This window comes from Triticum dicoccoides, chromosome 4A, assembly GCF_002162155.2.
Source record: "Triticum dicoccoides isolate Atlit2015 ecotype Zavitan chromosome 4A, WEW_v2.0, whole genome shotgun sequence".
NCBI lineage: Eukaryota > Viridiplantae > Streptophyta > Magnoliopsida > Poales > Poaceae > Triticum > Triticum dicoccoides.
The window spans coordinates 426,245,036-426,264,376 of NC_041386.1; positions in this window are offsets into that span (position 1 = coordinate 426,245,036).

Below are 19,341 nucleotides of genomic sequence, written 5' to 3' on the forward strand. Positions count from 1 at the left end.
ACTACTGGAGTGATCATGAATGGTGACACTAAATGCAATGAAAACATGGGTATGAATAACATGGTCAAAGTGAACTTGCCTGGTATGTTGATGAAGATAATAACGCTCTTGTAAAGTTTGATAAACTATTCGTCACTCTGAGAAAATCTTATCGGTGTACAAAAGTAGGGGCTCTCCTTTTGCACCCCTTAACTTGTGCACAAGCAGTCAGAGCCACGCCCACGGCCACACTAAGTAGGGTAGGGGAGGGATGCCGGAGCAACGCCAGGACCGGAGACGCTAAGAGAGCTTGAGGGTGAGGTGGACTCCCCTGGCAAGACTCTTGCCGGGGTGGCTTCCGCAGCCTAGACAAGATCCTTGCCGAGGCAACTTGCCTGACGGCAGCAGAGCACGCCACCCTTGAGCCTAAGGGGTTCCTACACCATATTGGAACCAAGGCTTGGGAGGCACCTCTATGATGGCATGCAGATCTTTGTAGAGATCATAGACACACAAGATCAGATGGAAACGAGACGACGACGATCCTTGGCGAGACCCTTGCCATGGAAATCCACGAGACCCCCGGCAAGGTCCTTGCCGGGGACGCCCGCGGTGCCGCAACGAAACCCTTGGCGAGACCCTTGCCGAGGACACCTGCGGGGCTGCAGCCAGGGCCACGTCTGCCAAAGACTCCACCGTCGCTCCCATACAGCTGCCAGCTCAACCAACTGAACAGGCATCTGTGTGGCAGCGTGCGGCCTCTGCACCAACTCAGCAAGCACCTGCGTGGTGGCATGCAGATCTTCGTGAAGGCTCCACCACCGCGCCAGCCCAGCGACCGGCCAACGTGGAGCTACAACGCCTCGTCAGCTTGGACGCGCGTCGGAGCCAGGTGAGGCGATGACAGCTGGGACGAGCTTCCTTGCCGTCCCCAATAAAGCAAGAGGGGCACGTCGGCAGCGCATGAAAGCGTTTGTCCGTTGGTGCCAGGGGATAGACTCAGCCCCTGTACACCTTTCCACCTCATGTGTGCCTCTGTGGCAACCCCTTTTTGTCTATAAAAGGAGGCCCGAGGCGTACTGGAGGGGGATTCGGATCTTTTGGACTAGAAAGCCACCGTAGCTAGTTCAAGAACACAAGAACACCTCAATACGCATACAAGCAGGACTAGGGTTTTACACGTCTCCTCGGCCCGAACCTGGGTAAACAATTTGTGTGCTGACCGCCAGACCCGCTCTTCGCACAACCCCGTGCCCGCCAACCGTAGAAGGGATCCCAATGACCCCATATGTGTCGTTTCCCACAGACATCTCTGGCGCGCCAGGTCGGGGGTGCGCAGTTGTCAGAATCCGGCATGGACGAAGCAATGGCTTCATCGTGGTCGTCACTTCAAGCAAGGAGATGACCGAACAAATGGCATCCTCGGTGGACGCGGCGAACGCTCACGCAGCGCAGAAAAGCTAAGTCATACAAAACCTTGAGTAATTCCTTTTTATATATATGGTTATCATCCTCGACGATCTTACCCTTTGTGTGGAAAGCCTGCATGCAATGGGGCCCTACCACTATTGGCAACGCCCTTGTTTTGTTTCGAGTCCGCTCAACAGTTCGAGCGACTGCGTCCAGAACGGGAGGGCGACCTTCTGCGATTGGCAACGCTCTCGTTTTATCTCGAGTCCGCTCAACAGCTTGAGCGGCCGCGTCAAGAGTAGCGAGGTGGTTTAACCGACAGCAAGCATGCCCGGCAGGCCATTGAGGATCCGTCCTCAAGACGCCGCCTAGGCTTCCATGCCGGAAAACCTACACGAATAACGTAGGGCGGACATACAAAGGGAAATCAAACAGGATAATAACATGCATCATTTCAAAAGTACTGCAGAGTTATATTACATCATTTGTCGCTGCGGTTCTAGCTAAAGATAAAAATTGTCTTGGTCTTGAACCTGCAGCGGCAATAAGAAACGGGGTGCCTAGTCCCGACGTTGGCCTTGTACCCTCCGAAGTCCGTCGATGTGGCCAATGACGGGCTCGATGCGCTCCTCGAGCTGCGCGGGGTCCACGTCATCCGGCAAGCTATCGAGCGAAGCTTCGAAGTTGAGGTGAGGGTTCCAGTACGCCATCTTGGTGAGGACCTTGGTCATGGCACCCCGACAAAGCCTCCGAGCCTCTTCGGCCAGAGAGGCCGCCCTATTGGAGTGGAACCACTCCAGGGCCCCGAGAACACCCTCAAAGAATAGATTCATCCTGGCGTTAGGGCTCACATTTGGCTCAGGGACGTACCTCATGTTTGGCATCCCCATCGTAGAAAGTTGCGTGGTGATCCTGTCGACGACATCGGCGAGGCGGCTGTTCCAGAGCTTCTCGCCCGCCACGAACTCTGTGTGGCTGGCGGCGTCGTTCTTCCACAGCAGCTTCTCCTCCTCCAGACTCTTGGTCAGGGCCCCCTCCCGGGCCCTATGTGACGCCTCGAGACCGATGCGCCAGGTGTCTTCCAGTTATTCGATGTAGTTGCCTTGTCTTTGCTTGCATGTCATGCATTGCATATCATGTCATCATGTGCATTGCATCATCATGTTTTAAAACTTGCATTCATCCGGGTTCTCTGAGTTCTCTCCGTTGTCCATTCTGAGCCCAACCACACTTGCACGCGCCCGCGGCATGTCCGAAATAGTATTTTATAAGTGGCCAGAAAATGTTCTCGGAATGGGATGAGAGTTGACGTGTGGTCTTATTGTAGTGTAGATAGACCGTCTGTCAAGTTTCATCGCATTCGGAGTCCGTTTGACGCCCCAACGGATAACTATAGCGGCATTATAGCCGGTCTAATGTCGGACGTTTTCGGTCTCCGGAAACAGTCGCCGGGCCTCACTCTCTTCTCTTCTCTCAGCTCGAGACCATCTACACAGCTCACTACCTACTGCCAGGCCTAACCTAGGCTCTCTCGTCAGTCTGCTATCAACCACCAGGCCCCGAAACCCTCTCTGCACAGTGCATCGAACCTCATCGCGCACGCGTCCGAAAGTTGTCGCGGACCCGACCCGGGCAGTCGTCACCGATGGGTCCGGATCATCCCCAAACGTCCATAAAACGTCTTCGTTTTCTTAATTGAGCTCCCTAACCTATTTATCCGAGACTGTCTGATTTTGATCGGAGGGTCCAAAACTAATGCTTTTGTCCCTATATATAGATGAACCCCTACCCAAATCAGATCAAACCCTAAGATCCAGGAGGTTGTCCCATCGCCGCCGCCACTCTTCTGGTTCCCCTCGGGATCCCTCCTGATCTCTCCACCCAACCAGCGAGCTTCCTTCTGATCCCTCCCAAATCAATCGCAGTAACCTCACTCCGTTCGAGAGGAGCTCGACCCCGAGACTCCAGCCTCCTCTCGCGCCCGAGGGGCTCCCCGAGCACCTCGTTCATGTCGGCTCTGACACCGAGCCACTGGCGAGCAGCAGCTGCAGAGCCATCGCCAGGACAGCCCCATCACGCTCCCTTTTTTTCCCTTCCTCCCGGGCTCACTTCTCCTTCCGTTCTCTGATCCCCCTCTCTCTTCTCGATGGTGTTGCCCGCAGGAGCCACCATGAACATCACCGCAGTAGCCGCTGCCCCGCCAAGTCCCTCTGGAGCCTGCAGTCACCTCGCGTCGCACCGTCGGTCTCCTCTCCGGCCAGGCCGGTCCCCTGCTCCTCCCCTGCGCCTGAAGCTTGATCCGCCGGCCTCTGTTTTCCCTGTATCGAGCAGAGGAGAACGCCAGTGCTTCGCCTCGGCCCTCCTCGACCTCCTTCACCCAGGACCCGGCCAGATCTCGCCGTTCCCGATCATCCTCCGTGCACCAAGTCCATCCAGCCGCCGCTGCAAGTCCCGTCGCTGTCGCGCCTCCGTCGTCTTGCCTCGAGCGCCGTCGTTCCCCTGCATGCAGCCGCGACGCCCAATCGCTCCTCTGCTTCGTGCAACAGGACGAGCGCCGCCCCTCGTTGACTCGATCCGGTGTCAGTATGAATGATCACCACGGCCCACCTCTCCTCGGCCTCGTTCTGCCCTGCATCTCCAGTGCCCCGGCCCAACTTCTCCCGGGAGAGAGCCGGCCTACCCCTCCTCCTCAAACGGGCCGAAGCCCATGGGTGAGGCCACCCCAAGTGCCCCTCCTTTTTTTTCTCTTACTGCTGGGCCACTTCAGTTTCGGCCCAGTGGATGTCTTTTTTTGGTTCTGCGAATTTAGCTAATTTCCAGGGTTTTGCAGATTTACAGAAAACCCGCTAGCCTTCATGCATTTAATATCTCACAAACTAAGCATCACATGTAAAAACTTTGTATATGAAACTTGCTTAGTTTTTCATCTAGTTTCATAATATGTCTTTTTCATCCATGTCTAAAATGTTTAAAATGTTGTTTGTTTAAATTTGCTCCTATGTCATGTTAAAATGATTTATTTCATAACTAAATAACTGTAACTCGGAATTTAATAAACTTTATATGTAATTGGGGTGGAAAATGCCTAGTTTAACATGGTGCACTCATCTTGCATGTTTAACAACTATAAAATTTGGTTTAGGGAAGAACAGTACCAAACCTAATATATGCATATGAGGATTTTTTCGGACTTGTTGTTTGTTGTTCCGGCCTCATTTAAACTTGCCTAGATAGGTATTTTTCATTTGCTTCACCCCTTGTCATGTTAATCAACATTTAATATTGTTGGGTACACAAACGAGATCGAACTAAATAACTTGTTGTGGTGTTTCGTCAATATGCAACTTGTTGCATATTGAGCTCCATTTAATTTGTAGGATTGTTTGTGCATCTTGCCATGCCATGTATCATTAAACAGGACATGCATCATACTTGGTTGTGCATCATGCTATGTCCATGTGATGATTGTTTACTATGTTGTTTTCTTTCTTTCCGGTGTACTTCTTCATTCCGGTAACGTTGCATTTGTGAGGATCCGTTGGCTACGTCCGTTTATCTTCTTCATGGACTCGTTCTTCTTCCTTGCAAGATTTCAGGCAAGATGACCATACCCTCGAAATCACTTCTATCTTTGCTTGCTAGTTACTCGCTCTTTTGCTATGCCTATGCTGTGATACCTACCACTTGCTTATCATGCCTCCCATATTGTTGAACCAAGCCTCTAACCAACCTTGTACTAGCAAACCATTGTTTGGCTATGTTACCGCTTTGCTCAGCCCCTCTTATAGCGTTGTTAGTTGCAAGTGAAGATTGAAGTTTGTTCCTTGTTGGAACATGGAGATGTTGTTCCTTGTTGGAACATGTTTACTTGTTGGGATATCACAATATATCTTATTTAATTAATGCATCTATATACTTGGTAAAGGGTGGAAGGCTCGGCCTTATGCCTGGTGTTTTGTTCCACTCTTGCCGCCCTAGTTTCTGTCATATCGGTGTTATGTTCCCGGATTTTGCGTTCCTTACACGGTTGGGTTATAATGGGAACCCCTTGACAGTTCGCCTTGAATAAAACTCCTCCAGCAATGCCCAACATTGGCTTTACCATTCGCCACCTAGCCTTTTCTTTCCCTCGGGTAGGCCTACCCAAGGGTCATCTTTATTTTAACCCCCCCGGGCCAGTGCTCCTCTGAGTGTTGGTCCGAACTGAGCTGTCTGCGGGGCCACCTCGGGGAAACTTGAGGGTTGGTTTTACTCATAGCTAGTCTCATCTGAGTGTGCGCTGAGAACGAGATATGTGCAGCTCCTATCGGGATTTGTCGGCACATTCGGGTGGCTTTGCTGGTCTTGTTTTACCTTGTCGAAATGTCTTATAACCGGGATTCCGAGTCTGATCGGGTCTTCCCGCTAGAAGGAATATCCTTCGTTGACCGTGAGAGCTTGTGATGGGCTAAGTTTGGACACCCCTGCAGGGTTTTGAACTTTCAAAAGCCGTGCCCGCGGTTATGGGCAAATGGGAATTTGTTAATGTCCGGTTGTAGAAAACCTGAAGTTGACCTTAATTAAAATACATCAACCGCATGTGTAACCGTGATGGTCTCTTTCCGGCGGAGTCCGGGAAGTGAACACGGTGTTGGAGTTATGCTTGACGTAGGTTGTTTTAGGATCACTTCTTGATCATAGATTTCTCGAACGTGCTTTGCCTTCTCTTCTCGCTCTCTTTTGCGTATTTTAGCCACCATATATGCTAGTCGCTTGCTGCAGCTCCACTTCATACCTTTTACCTTACCCATAAGCTTAAATAGTCTTGATCGCGAGGGTGTGAGATTGCTGAGTCCCCGTGACTCACATATACTTCCAAAACCAGCTTGCAGGTGCCGTTGAACCGTGCAGATAATGCAATCAAGCTCAGGAGGAGCTCGATGAAGATCTTGTCCTTTGTGTTATTTTGATCCAGTTGATCAGTAGTGGAGCCCAGTCAGGACAATCGGGGATCTTGGTAGCATTTGGGGTAGTCTTCTTTTATTTTGGTTCCGTAGTCGGACCCTAATTGTATCTGGTTGATGTAATGCTTTATTCATGTAATTGTGTGAAGTGGCGATTGTAAGCCAACTATGTATCTTTTTCCCTTATGTATTACATGGGTTGTGGGAAGATTACCTCACTTGCGACATTGCTTTCAATGCAGTTATGCCTCTAAGTCGTGCTTCGACACGTGGGAGATATAGCCGCATCGAGGGCGTAACAAGTTGGTATCAAAGCCTTCCCCGACCTTAGGAGCCCCCTGCTTGATCGAATCGCTGGCGTCATTGAGTCTAGAAATGCTTTGAGTCATTTAGGAATTATATATATCGGAGAGTTAGGACTTCTTTTTACTCCTCAGTCCCTTCGTCGCTCTGGTGAGGCATCCGGACGTAGAGTTTTGACTCTTCTATTCTCAAATTTCACTAAAAAAAATTAGGATCACGTGGGTATCTTGGAATCGTTCCGATGGTTTTGTGACGAGAACATTGTTCTTGGTGCCTCCTGACATTTAGGGGTTGTGGCAGTGTCCCGGGGAGTTGAGCTCCGAGGTGTTGTCGTCACAATTTTATCGTTGCAGTTCTGGAATACCTGAGATTAGTTTCGCCAACATCGAATATCTCTTTTATGCAGTTGTTGGTGAGATAACCTCGACGCCACCCAGTACTAGGGCGGGAGTTCGGGAGTATTGCCATAACTTGTATAACGGATGCTTTTCGAAGGTTGAGGTAAACGATGTCCGAAGGTTTCTTGGTTATGTGTTGAAGGATGGATACAGCTGGATGTAGGATTTGCTAGGTTGGGTGAGATATTATGCTTCCCCTGTATCCCCAACACCTGATTGCATAACCGGAAAATTTCGGGAGTTTTTAAGTGGGAATTCAAGTAGCTCTTAGGATATCTTTCTGATAGATGTATGATATGAAATTGGGGTTCGACGTCTAGTGGTCCGCCTATCCACAGTTGGTTTTACAGTGGTCTCATTGTGTCTTACAGAGTCCTTGGCTATGCCGACTCGGGGACACTTCGTATGTCATGTGCACTGCCTTGTACATGATGGTGCTGTACGATCGAGCCCGTGTAGGCCCCACCACGAAAACTTACGACGAAATCTCTATCATATGTTTGTTCCGGCCTATTCTGCAAGCCAATCCTTGTTTTGTTTTCAGTTGTGGTATTCAAGTTGCTTCAATGTCAAATGTTGATTCCATACCTTTCCTAAACGATGTTCTCATAGTTCTATGTGAATACTAATCCTTCATGATAATAAAGATTGTCATGCCAATCCTTTTCAACCGGTGTGTGTCTCTTCAAGTGGATCCAATCTTGTCAACATTCACAAGATCAATTATCAGTTCTTCTCAACAGTGTTTGCTTCATCTGTCTTCAAGTTGCCTTTGTTTTCCCTCCCTCCCTTTGTTTCTTCGAGGACCCAGATTTCTTCATCAGGTATCCATTTTATTCTTGTGAAGTCTCTCCATTCCTTTTCCATCAATGTTCTTACCCGGTGATGCTCATGAAGATTCTAACGGAGCCTCAAGTTTGTCATTCCTTGTTCTTTTATCTTCTCCGGTGGACCAAGTTCAAGCTTTGTCGATCATATCCTTTCCTCGGTTCAAATGCTTTTTCTTGCCGGTGCACTTTATTATCATTCCACTTCTCGCTATTTATTGTTCCGGCGTGCTCAAGCTATCTCAAAAGGCTCGTCTTGTCATTGAAGATCAGTTCAACCTATTTCGAGGTTGTTATCTCATTCTAGTCATTTAATATTACCGGTGCATTCTCTCTTTTAAATCGTTCAACGGTGTAATTTTTGAGTGGTCCCTAACCCATAGGTCTTTTCCCAGGATCTTACCTGACTCTTCTTATTTTACCGGAGCTTCTCAAATTCTTTTGAAAGTTTGACGTAAGAATGATTTATCTTCAGTCAAATGTCTTTCACCAAGATCTTTCAAATTATTTTCATTGTTGGTTCAACCTTTCCAATTTTAACTCCGGAGTACCTCAATAATTCTTGGTAGTGTTTCTCATCGTCATTCTCTGCATTTGAAGATCGAAGAAGAGTTTTTCCTCCATTTCTTGCTCCATTCTCTTCAAGATTCGTAGTTCTAGCTTGTTGCCATCCTCTCGGTTGTTTTCGATTGTGAGAATTATGTTCACCCATCCGGAATAATTCAAGAGTCTTTTTAGTTTGATTCTCCAGAACCCATTATCTCAAAATTATTCATTCTTAGCGTTCAGCTCTCTTTCTCTAAATCTTACCGGTGCATCATTCAAATATTCTCTAATCAATTCTTGATCTCTTCGTTCTCATGTATCTAAATCCTAGCAAACATTTTCGTTCACTTGCTAATTCTTCCCGGTGTTTCTTTATCTTTTATTCATTTTTTTCAATCCTTACGGTGGTTCGTTTAAGATTTCTCTTCCTTCTTTATCATACCAATTCATTCGTTGTTTCGATCCTACCGGTGGTTCATAGAAGACCTTCCCAAGTTGGCGCTATATCTCTCTTAATCCTTGCTACGAGAATAAGTAGTGTGCCAAATCCATTGATTGTCATCAATTTAATTGGTGAAGGATAAGCATAATGTAATTCTTATTCTTGTTTCATCCAAATGATTCAATTCCTTATTCCAGAGTGGTTCATCATACATATTCTTGGTTTCAAGTGCTCATTTTTATTTCCCGGAGTTCCAAGCTCTCGCAATTATGTAATCATGGAGATCTATCTAAATCTTTACAAGGTTCCACCTTGTGTTTTCAACTAACCTTTCTTTCCGTTTGATCATTCTTTTGTTTAACGGAGTTCTTCATGGAGGTTCTACATGATGGTTCATCAAAGATTTAATTCCTTCTAGAAGTGTTCATCAAGATTCTTTTCTATGGAGCTCAAGCATTCTTCATCTTGCATCCGGAGTGCAATTCTTTCTACCTTATCATTGGAGGTGGTATTATTTCATTCTTGATAATTTGAGTTCATGTTTCATGATTCACATATTATTAAGAATGAGGTATTTTAAATCCACCAACCAACTAGTTGGAGCTATCTTGTGTCATGTTTCACCTAAAGCCTTCCCTAAGGATTGTTGCTATCTATGGTGCTCATAAGTGACCCAAGTTCTTCTTTTATTCTCCCGGTGAAATAGTTTTCTCGTCTCCTTGTTGATATCAATCCAATTCTTCTCCAGTAAGTGGCTGGTTGTCACCTCATAATTTGAGATGTATTCCATAAGACCATATCAAGGTTATTCTTTTCATTGTTGGGGTTCCAACAACTCCGCTCGACCCGTCTCCTAAGGATACCTTTTCAAGCTCTTTTGTAGCAGAAGTTGGCATTTTCTTCTACATTCTTTTATCTCAATGATCTATCTTCTATTTCTCTCTTCCGGAGGCATTGCGATGTTGCTCTTTTCAACCCATCATTTTGTTTTTCCAAGATCATGCTTCTTTCTTTTGCTTATCCATTTAACCGGAGTGTTCTGTCCTTTTTGCTCAAGTTCTTTTAGCCTTATCAAGCCTTGCATCCCTTCTCAACCGGAGTGCTGCTCGAAGTTGTTCTTCCTTCTCCCTCTTTTCTAAAGAAGTGTTTTCAACTTCGTTCATCTTTGTTGTGTTCTTTTCTTGAACTGGCTTAACCTTTGCAAGGTTCTTTGGTTTCACTCGTTTGTCAAAGGAGCAACTTAGTTTTACCTGTCCTCTTTCTCTTACGTTTTCCCTCCGGTGCCATTCTAGATCTCGAGACGAGATCCTCTCGTAGTGGTGGAGTGTTGTGACGCCCCGAGACCGATGCGCCAGGTGTCTTCCAGTTATTCGATGTTGTTGCCTTGTCTTTGCTTGCGTGTCATGCATTGCATATCATGTCATCATGTGCATTGCATCATCATGTTTTCAAACTTGCATTCGTCCGAGTTCTCCGAGTTCTCTCCGTTTTCCGTTATGAGCCCAACCACACTTGCACGCGCCCGTGGCATGTCCGAAATAGTATTTTATAAGTGGCCAGAAAATGTTCTCGGAATGGGATGAGAGTTGACGTGTGGTCTTATTGTAGTGTAGATAGACCGCCTGTCAAGTTTCATCACATTCAGAGTCTGTTTGACGCCCCAACGGATAACTATAGCGGCATTATAGCCGGTCTAACGTCGGACATTTTCGATCTCCGGAAATAGTCACCGGGCCTCCCTCGCTTCTCTTCTCTCAGCTCGAGACCGTCTACACAGCTCACTACCTACCGCCAGGCCTAACCTAGGCTCTCTCGTCAGTCCGCTATCAACCACCAGGCCCCGAAACCCTCTCTGCACAGTGCATCGAACCTCATCGCGCATGCGTCCGAAAGTTGTCCCGGACCCGACTCGGGCAGTCGTCACCGATGGGTCCGGATCATCCCAAATGTCCATAAAACGTCTCCGTTTTCTTAATTGAGCTCCCTAACCTATTTATCCGAGACCGTCCGATTTTGATCGGAGGGTCCAAAACTAATGCTTTTGTCCGTATATATAGACGAACCCCTACCCAAATCAGATCAAGCCCTAAGATCCAGGAGGTTGTCCCATCGCCGCCGCCACTCTTCTGGTTCCCTTCGGGATCCCTCCCGATCTCTCCACCCAACCAGCGAGCTTCCTTTCGATCCCTCCCAAATCAATCGCAGTAACCTCACTCCGTTCGAGAGGAGCTCGACCCCGAGACTCCAGCCTCCTCTCGCGCCCGAGGGGCTCCCCGAGCACCTCGTTCACGTCGGCTCTGACACTGATCCACCGGCGAGCAGCAGCTGCAGAGCCATTGCCAGGACAGCCCCGTCGCGCTCCCTTTTGTTCCCTTCCTCCCAGGCTCACTTCTCCTTCCGTTCTCTCATCCCTCTCTCTCTTCTCGATGGTGTTGCCCGCAGGAGCCGCCATGAACATCACTGCAGCAGCCGCTGCCCCGCCAAGTCCCTTTGGAGCCTGCAGTCACCTCGCGTCGCACCGCCGGTCTCCTCTCCGGCCAGGCCTGTCCCCTACTCCTCCCCTGCGCCTGAAGCTTGATCCACCGGCCTTTTTTTCCTTGTATCAAGCAGAGGAGAACGCCAGTGCTTCGCCTCGGCCCTCCTCGACCTCCTTCGCCCAGGACCCGGCCAGATCTCGCCGTTCCCGGTCATCCTGCGTGCGCCAAGTCCATCCGGCCGCCGCTGCAAGTCCTGTCGCTGTCGCGCCTCCGTCGTCCTGCCTTGAGCGCCGTCGTTCCCCTGCTTGCAGCCGCGACGCCCACTCGCTCCTCTCTTCGTGCAACAGGATGAGCGCCGCCCCTCGTTGACTCGATCCGGTGTCAGTATGAACGATCAGCACGGCCCGCCTCTCCTCGGCCTCGTTCTACCCCGCATCTCCAGTGCCCCGGCCCAACTCCTCCCGGGAGAGAGCCGGCCTACCCCTCCTCCTCAAACGGGCCGAAGCCCATGGGTGAGGCCACCCCAAGCACCCCTCCTTTTTTTTCTTACTACTGGGCCATTTCAGTTTCGGCCCAGTGGATTGTTTTTTTGGTTCTGCGAATTTAGCTAATTTCTAGGGTTTTGCAGATTTACAGAAAAACCCCTAGCCTTCATGCATTTAATATCTCACAAACTAAGCATCACATGTAAAAACTTTGTATATGAAACTTGCTTAGTTTTTCATCTAGTTTCGTAATATGTCTTTTTCATCCATGTTTAAAATGTTTAAAATGTTGTTTGTTTAAATTTGCTCCTATGTCATGTTAAAATGATTTATTTCATGACTAAATAACCATAACTCAGAATTTAATAAACTTTATATGTAATTGGGGTGGAAAAATGCCTAGTTTAACATGGTGCACTCATCTTGCATGTTTAACAACTATAAAATTTGGTTTAGGGCAGAACAGTACCAAACCTAATATATGCATATGAGGATTTTTCCGGACTTGTTGTTTGTTGTTCCGGCCTCATTTAAACTTGCCTAGATAGGTAGTTTTCATTTGCTTCACCCCTTGCCATGTTAATCAACATTTAATATTATTGGGTACATAAACGAGTTCGAACTAGATAACTTGTTGTGGTGTTTCGTCAATATGCAATTCGTTGCATATTGAGCTCCATTTAATTTGTAGGCTTGTTTGTGCATCTTGCCATGCCATGTATCATTAAACCGGACATGCATCATACTTGGTTGTGCATCATGCTATGTCCATGTGATGATTGTTTACTATGTTGTTTGCTTTCTTTCCGGTGTACTTCTTCATTCCGGTAACGTTGCGTTTGTGAGGATCCGTTGGCTACGTCTGTTTATCTTCTTCATGGAGTCGTTCTTCTTCCTTGCAGGATTTCAGGCAAGATGACCATACCCTCAAAATCACTTCTATCTTTGCTTGCTAGTTGCTCGCTCTTTTGCTTTGCCTATGATGTGATACCTACCACTTGCTTATCATGCCTACCATATTGTTGAACCAAGCCTCTAACTCACCTTGCCCTAGCAAACTGTTGTTTGGCTATGTTACCGCTTTGCTCAGCCCCTCTTATAGCATTGTTAGTTGCAGGTGAAGATTGAAGTTTGTTCCTTGTTGGAACATGGAGATGTTGTTCCTTGTTGGAACATGTTTACTTGTTGGGATATCACAATATATCTTATTTAATTAATGCATCTATATACTTGGTAAAGGGTGGAAGGCTCGGCCTTATGCCTAGTGTTTTGTTCCACTCTTGCCGCCCTAGTTTCTGTCATATCGGTGTTATGTTCCCGGATTTTGCGTTCCTTACACGGTTGGGTTATAATGGGAACCCCTTGACAGTTCGCCTTGAATAAAACTCCTCCAGCAATGCCCAACATTGGTTTTACCATTTGCCACCTAGCCTTTTCTTTCCCTCGGGTAGGCCTGTCCAAGGGTCATCTTTATTTTAACCCCCCCAGGCCAGTGCTCCTCTGAGTGTTGGTCCGAACTGAGCTGCCTGCGGGGCCACCTCAGGGAAACTTGAGGGTTGGTTTTACTCGTAGCTAGTCTCATCTGAGTGTGCCCTAAGAACGAGATATGTGCAGCTCCTACCGGGATTTGTCGGCACATTCGGGTGGCTTTGCTAGTCTTGTTTTACCTTGTCGAAATGTCTTGTAACTGGGATTCCGAGTGTGATCGGGTCTTCCCGCTAGAAGGAATATCCTTCGTTGACCGTGAGAGCTTGTGATGGGCTAAGTTGGGACACCCCTGCAGGGTTTGGAACTTTCGAAAGCCGTGCCCACGGTTATGGGAAGATGGGAATTTGTTAATGTCCGGTTGTAGAAAACCTGAAGTTGACCTTAATTAAGATACATCAATAGCGTTTGTAACCGTGATGGTCTCTTTCCGGCGGAGTCTGGGAAGTGAACACGGTGTTGGAGTTATGCTTGACGTAGGTTGTTTTAGGATCACTTCTTGATCATAGATTTCTCGAACGTGCTTTGCCTTCTCTTCTCGCTCTCTTTTGCGTATGTTAGCCACCATATATGCTAGTCGCTTGCTGCAGCTCCACTTCATACCTTTTACCTTACCCATAAGCTTAAATAGTCTTGATCGCGAGGGTGTGAGATTGCTGAGTCCCCGTGACTCACAGATACTTCCAAAACCAGCTTGCAGGTGCCGTTGAACCGTGAAGATGATGCAATCAAGCTCAGGAGGAGCTCGATGAAGATCTTGTCCTTTGTGTTGTTTTGATCCAGTTGATCAGTAGTGGAGCCCAGGCGGGACGATCGGGGATCTGTGTAGCATTTGGGGTAGTCTTGTTTTATTTTGGTTCCGTAGTCGGACCCTGATTGTATCTGGTTGATGTAATGCTTTATTCATGTAATTGTCTGAAGTGGCGATTGTAAGCCAACTATGTATCTTTTTCCCTTATGTATTACATGGGTTGTGTGAAGATTACCTCACTTCCGACATAGCTTTCAATGCGGTTATGCCTCTAAGTCGTGCTTCGATATGTGGGAGATATAGCCGCATCGAGGGCGTAACACCCTGGCCTCCGAGAGCGTCCCTTCGAGGCCCTCCAGCTTCAGTTTCAGGTCCTTGATGGATTCGTTGGCCGTGGAGAGTAGCTCGGACTTCTTGAGGACTGTGGCATGCACGTCAGCCATAGCGCCCTTGGCTGCGTCCCTCTCCCCCGTGAGCTCCTGGGCCTGCTGCTTCAGCCCATCATGCCCACCTCCATCTCATTCACCTTGCCGGCGTAGACCTGGCCCTGAGCATTAAGGGCCTCCTCGTACCTCTGCTCCAGTTCTCAGGTTCGCTGCACGACGAGCTCCTGGACCACCTCATCCTTGCCACGGAGTGTCGCGGCGAGCTTCTCCTCGCGGGCAGCAAGGTCCTCCTCCTGGGAGTTCAACTTGGCCTGGTGCTGGAGCCGAGCGGCCTCCTCCTTGGCGGCCTGTCGACTCACCGTCTCCTGGGCCTTCTCGATGTCAGCCTTCTTCATCACGAGCTCAAGCTTGCGCTCGGCCAGCTGGTCCTGGGCGGCCTTGAATTGCACACAAGCCTGGCGGAACCAAGCCTGTGCCTCGGCGACGCGCTCTTCGAGGTCTGCCTCCGCCTTGTCCACCGCTGGCATCCTAGACTTGGCCTTGTCCAGGCGGGCACGGTGAAGTGCCTGGAGCTTGTGGAAGCTGGATCTCACGCTCTAGAGGAGCCACTCCTCCTGAGAAACGCTGCCACTGACGCTTGGTCCGTCGATGACCTCGAGCCCGGCGGCGCCAAACACCTCGTCGTTGAACACCTCCCCCTCGGCGGGCGCCCTGGTGTTCGCCGTCCATGGGAGGTGGACGAACAAGTCGCCCACCTTCAGATACTTGCCCGAGCCAGGGGTGGCGGGGGAGGAAGGCTGGTCGTCAACCACCTCCTCCTCAGCAGCGGCCTTGTTGGCCTCCCTGGCAGGCCCCTTGCAGGCCTCCTCGGCTGCAGCCTCGCCCGGCTCCCTAGCGGATCCCTCAGCGGCGTCCTCGGCAATGTCCTTGGTGGCCTCCTCAGCGGCGATCTTGTCGGCCTCGGCCGCGGCCTCTCTGGTGACATCACCGATGACGGTATCCACGTCCTCCCGGTCCACTGAGGAAGGATCTGGATACCAAGATGCAGAATGAGGCGAAGCCAAGATCAAAATTTGAAAGAAGAAAACGAGTAGGAACGGAAGGCAAACAACTTACCTGCGCCAAGCTGGGACGAAGTGGGCCCCTCCCCACTGGCATTCGGTGTCGGGGCGGAGCCTCCGGCGCCCGGGTTTACCTCCTCCTCCTCCGTGTGCATGGGCTCGGTGCTTGGCACCCTTGCCGGGGACCCCCTCGGGGTGGCGTGGTTGATGGGGGCGGCGCATTGGGGTTGGCCCTCAGTGGCTCCTCCTGCTGCCGTTCTCGTCCTGCAACCACGGCAAGGTCAGCACCAGGAAACCATGTCGCAGCCCACGTCAAGGGGGAGTGAGTGATGAAAGCACGCTGGGGGCTGTGCCGGGGGCTGCTCTCTGGGTTGCTCTCCACCACCACCAGCGGCATGCTTGAGGTGCCCGCCGGGGGCTGGCCGCCCGCCGAGGCCTTGACCCTCTTCGCCACCCTCTGGGCCAGCGTATCCCTGTACCTGCGAGCATGAAGACAAGTCAAGAGAAGTGGCATGGTCCGAAGGGACGGAGATGACGAAAGGCCAGACACTTACTTATCCTTCGCCTCTTCTTCTGTGGCTTTCCTCTTCCTCCTCGGGCTAAGAGACCCGAGGTCGAAGAAGACCTCCGAATCGTCACCTGCGGGAGGAGGGGAAGCAGGTGGAGTTGGGGGCGCTTGGACGGAGAAGGGGCAGCTTCTTTCTTCTTCGCCACCACAACCCTCACCGCCTTCCCCGCCGCCGCGGCCCTCGTCTGGCGCATAGGCGCCACTGGAGGTTGTTGCGGTTGTGCGGCCCTGCCGGACTGGACCGGCTCACCAGAGATAGCCCGCCGCAGGACACACCCTCTCCCTGTGACAGCCTCAGCCTCCTCCGACGACGACTAGTCAACGTTATCTTCAAGGAGAGGGGCCCCGGTGCCGGCGCCGCTGGCCTCCCCAGCGGATTCCGCCCACTAGGCGAGCTCCTTCTCCTTTGCTGCCGTCACGGCCTCATCCTCCACGCTGCCAGTCCTGCCGGCCCCCTTGGCTAGCTCCGCCTCCGCTGCCCTGCGGCGATGTAGTCCAGCTCCGCCTAGGTGGTGTCCTGGATGAGCCGCGCTCCTCGCGGATGTACCCCTCCACCAAGGTGTCAAAGAACTCCCGCACCCGATCCTCCTTCGGCTTGTCCCAATTCGGGTCAAGGCCGTGCACGTTGAAGTCCGGCATCATGGCGATGATGTCGTTTCGGCGAGAGTTGTTGCTCAGCAGGACCACCCATGTCGGCAACCCAAACAAGGGCCCCTTGGAGACCTTGCCGGCCTTTGCGGCCTTGCCAGCCCTTTCGGCCCCGCCATCACGACCCACGTCGAGATGGAAAAGCTGCTGGCAGAAGTGGGCATGCGGCATCACCGTGAAGTTGTGGTTCAGCCCAGGGCGGAGCCGCATGATGTCGGCCGTGTTGCTAAAAAGCCAAGCAGGCCTCCCCTTGTTGTGTAGAGGAGCGATCCGGCGGCAGATGTAATCCATCCCGATCATCTCCATTGTGAGCCCAGTAGCGGCAATGCGGTGGATCCTAGTGGTGGCGACCGTGAGCCTCCTGTCCTGAGCGTCGACGTCACCCCAGTCATCTCTACGGACCAGCAGCGTCTGGCGAACTTGGCAAAACTCCAAAGGGTCCTTCTCCTCAATGCAACACCACCGGATCTGCCATTCCTCCCACCTCTCCTTCTGGGCGCCCTCTGGATACGTCCCCCAGAGATGGCGCCTCCCTTCTAGATCTGAGGGTAAAAGTAGTGGCGGAAGAGCGTCGTGCTAGGGAGCACTCCCGTAAAGCCCTCGCAGAGATGGGCGAAAAGAGCCATGCAGGCCACGGCATTCGGAGTGAAATCCAGAAGGTGGAAGCCGTAGGTGTGCATGATATCATTGAAGAAATCAGAGAAAGGGGGGCAGAGGCCATAGGAGAAATAGTCGACGAAGAATGGGTACCGATTCAGGGCGGCCTTGGCGCAATTGGTGAGGATGATACACGTGGCCGGGTGCCCCGTCGTCTCTCCCCCATCTTGCACCCCCACAGGGGCTTGAAGTTGTCCCGGAGGTAGACCGCGTTGACCGTAGAGGGGAAGTAGGCGAGCTACGTCCGGCACACCGCCGATTCACTCTCCAGCAGCTCCGGCCCCCCGGCGTCCCTAGCCACTCCTTTGCTCTTGCCGGTCTTGGGCGCCATGGCGGCTGCGAGAAGTGGAGGAGGAAGGGCAGCGAAAATGCGGCAGCGGCGAGTGAGAGTAGAGGCGTGAGGAGGAAGAAGGAGGGGCGGCGGTTCCGAGATTGGAGAAGACATAGGGGGTAAATGAGCTACGCGCCCGCGGTCGTTCCTTTTTACGGGGAAGGTGCGGGCTGCCTCTTTACCACGATGTGACGCATGCATGTAGAAACTGACCCACGCATGACCCCCACGTCACGCATGACCCTCCATGTCACGCGTTCAACGCGGGTCGTGGGGAAGCGCAGCGGACAAGAAATTAGTGCAGTAAAAATCCGCCCACCTGCCCGCGCACCATTCTGAGCCTAACCCAACAACGCGTCACGCTTATGTGTGGCCTAGGCCCGGGGGCTCCTGTCGGTGTACAAAAGTAGGGGCTCTCCTTTTGCACCCCTTAACTTGTGCACAAGCAGTCAGAGCCGCGCCCACGGCCACACTAACTAGGGCAGGGGAGGGATGCCGGAGCAACGCCAAGACCAGAGACGCAAAGAGAGCAAGAGGGCGAGGTGGACTCCCTGGCAAGACTCTTGCAGGGGTGGCTTCTGCAGCCTCGGCAAGATCCTTGCCGAGGCAACTTGCCTGACGCCAGCAGATCATGCCACCCTTGAGCCTAAGGGGTTCCTATGCCATATTGGAACCAAGGCTTGGGAGGTGCCTCCGTGGTGGCATGCAGATCTTTGTAGAGATCATAGACACACAAGATCAGATGGAAACCAGAAGACGACGATCCTTGGCGAGATCCTTGCCATGGAAATCCACGAGACCCCCGGCAAGGTCCTTGCCGGGGATGACCGTGGTGCTGCAGCGAGACCCTTGTCGGGCCCTCGGCAAGACCCTTCTTATCGGCGTTCTGGGAATGGGGGTCCCCAGACTTGCCTGCCTGCAGCCCACGGAGTGGCTTTGCTAGCAAGCCTGTACGGCCCATCTTCATCAACAAGGCATTCAAGACCTTCGCGAGGGGTCAAGCATCACGAGGCGGATGATGCAAGACCTCCTCATGAGTGGCCTCACCAGGAGGGCTCGCGAGGGGCGGAGACATCAAGGCAAGGCAAACCTAGCGAGGTTCTCGTGACGTGAGCCATGACGATCGAGACCAGGCGGGCGCCAGCGCGTGCAGCGTCCTTGTTTCCTCTTTGGTGCTAAGGGGGCAAGCGCAGGAGCGGGGTACCGAGGCATCAAGCAAAGGTTTCCATATTAGTGCAACAATACCAAGACCAGCAGGACGGCAAGACGGAGGTCACCATGGAGCCCAAGGCGGCGTCACCACCAGGGCCTTTTGCAGGCAAAGACCACTTTTGTCAGGATAAGCTGTACTAGTTGTCCCCTTTCAAATTCGCCGTTGTTGTCTCCCATCCCGCTCAATATTTGGGGAGAGGACCAGGGCCTCTATAAATAGGACTAGCCACCACCATAGCTAAGGGGGTCAGAGATAAAGAGAGACCAGAACAACCACAAGTGCACTAAGGACAAGAACACCTCTCCTCAGGACGATGTTCTTCCTCTTGTACTGTTCATCCTCATCCCAAGAGGCAATCCACCACCACCACACTAGAGTAGGGTATTACACCACAACGGTGACCCAAACCAGTATAAATCTTGTGTCCTTTG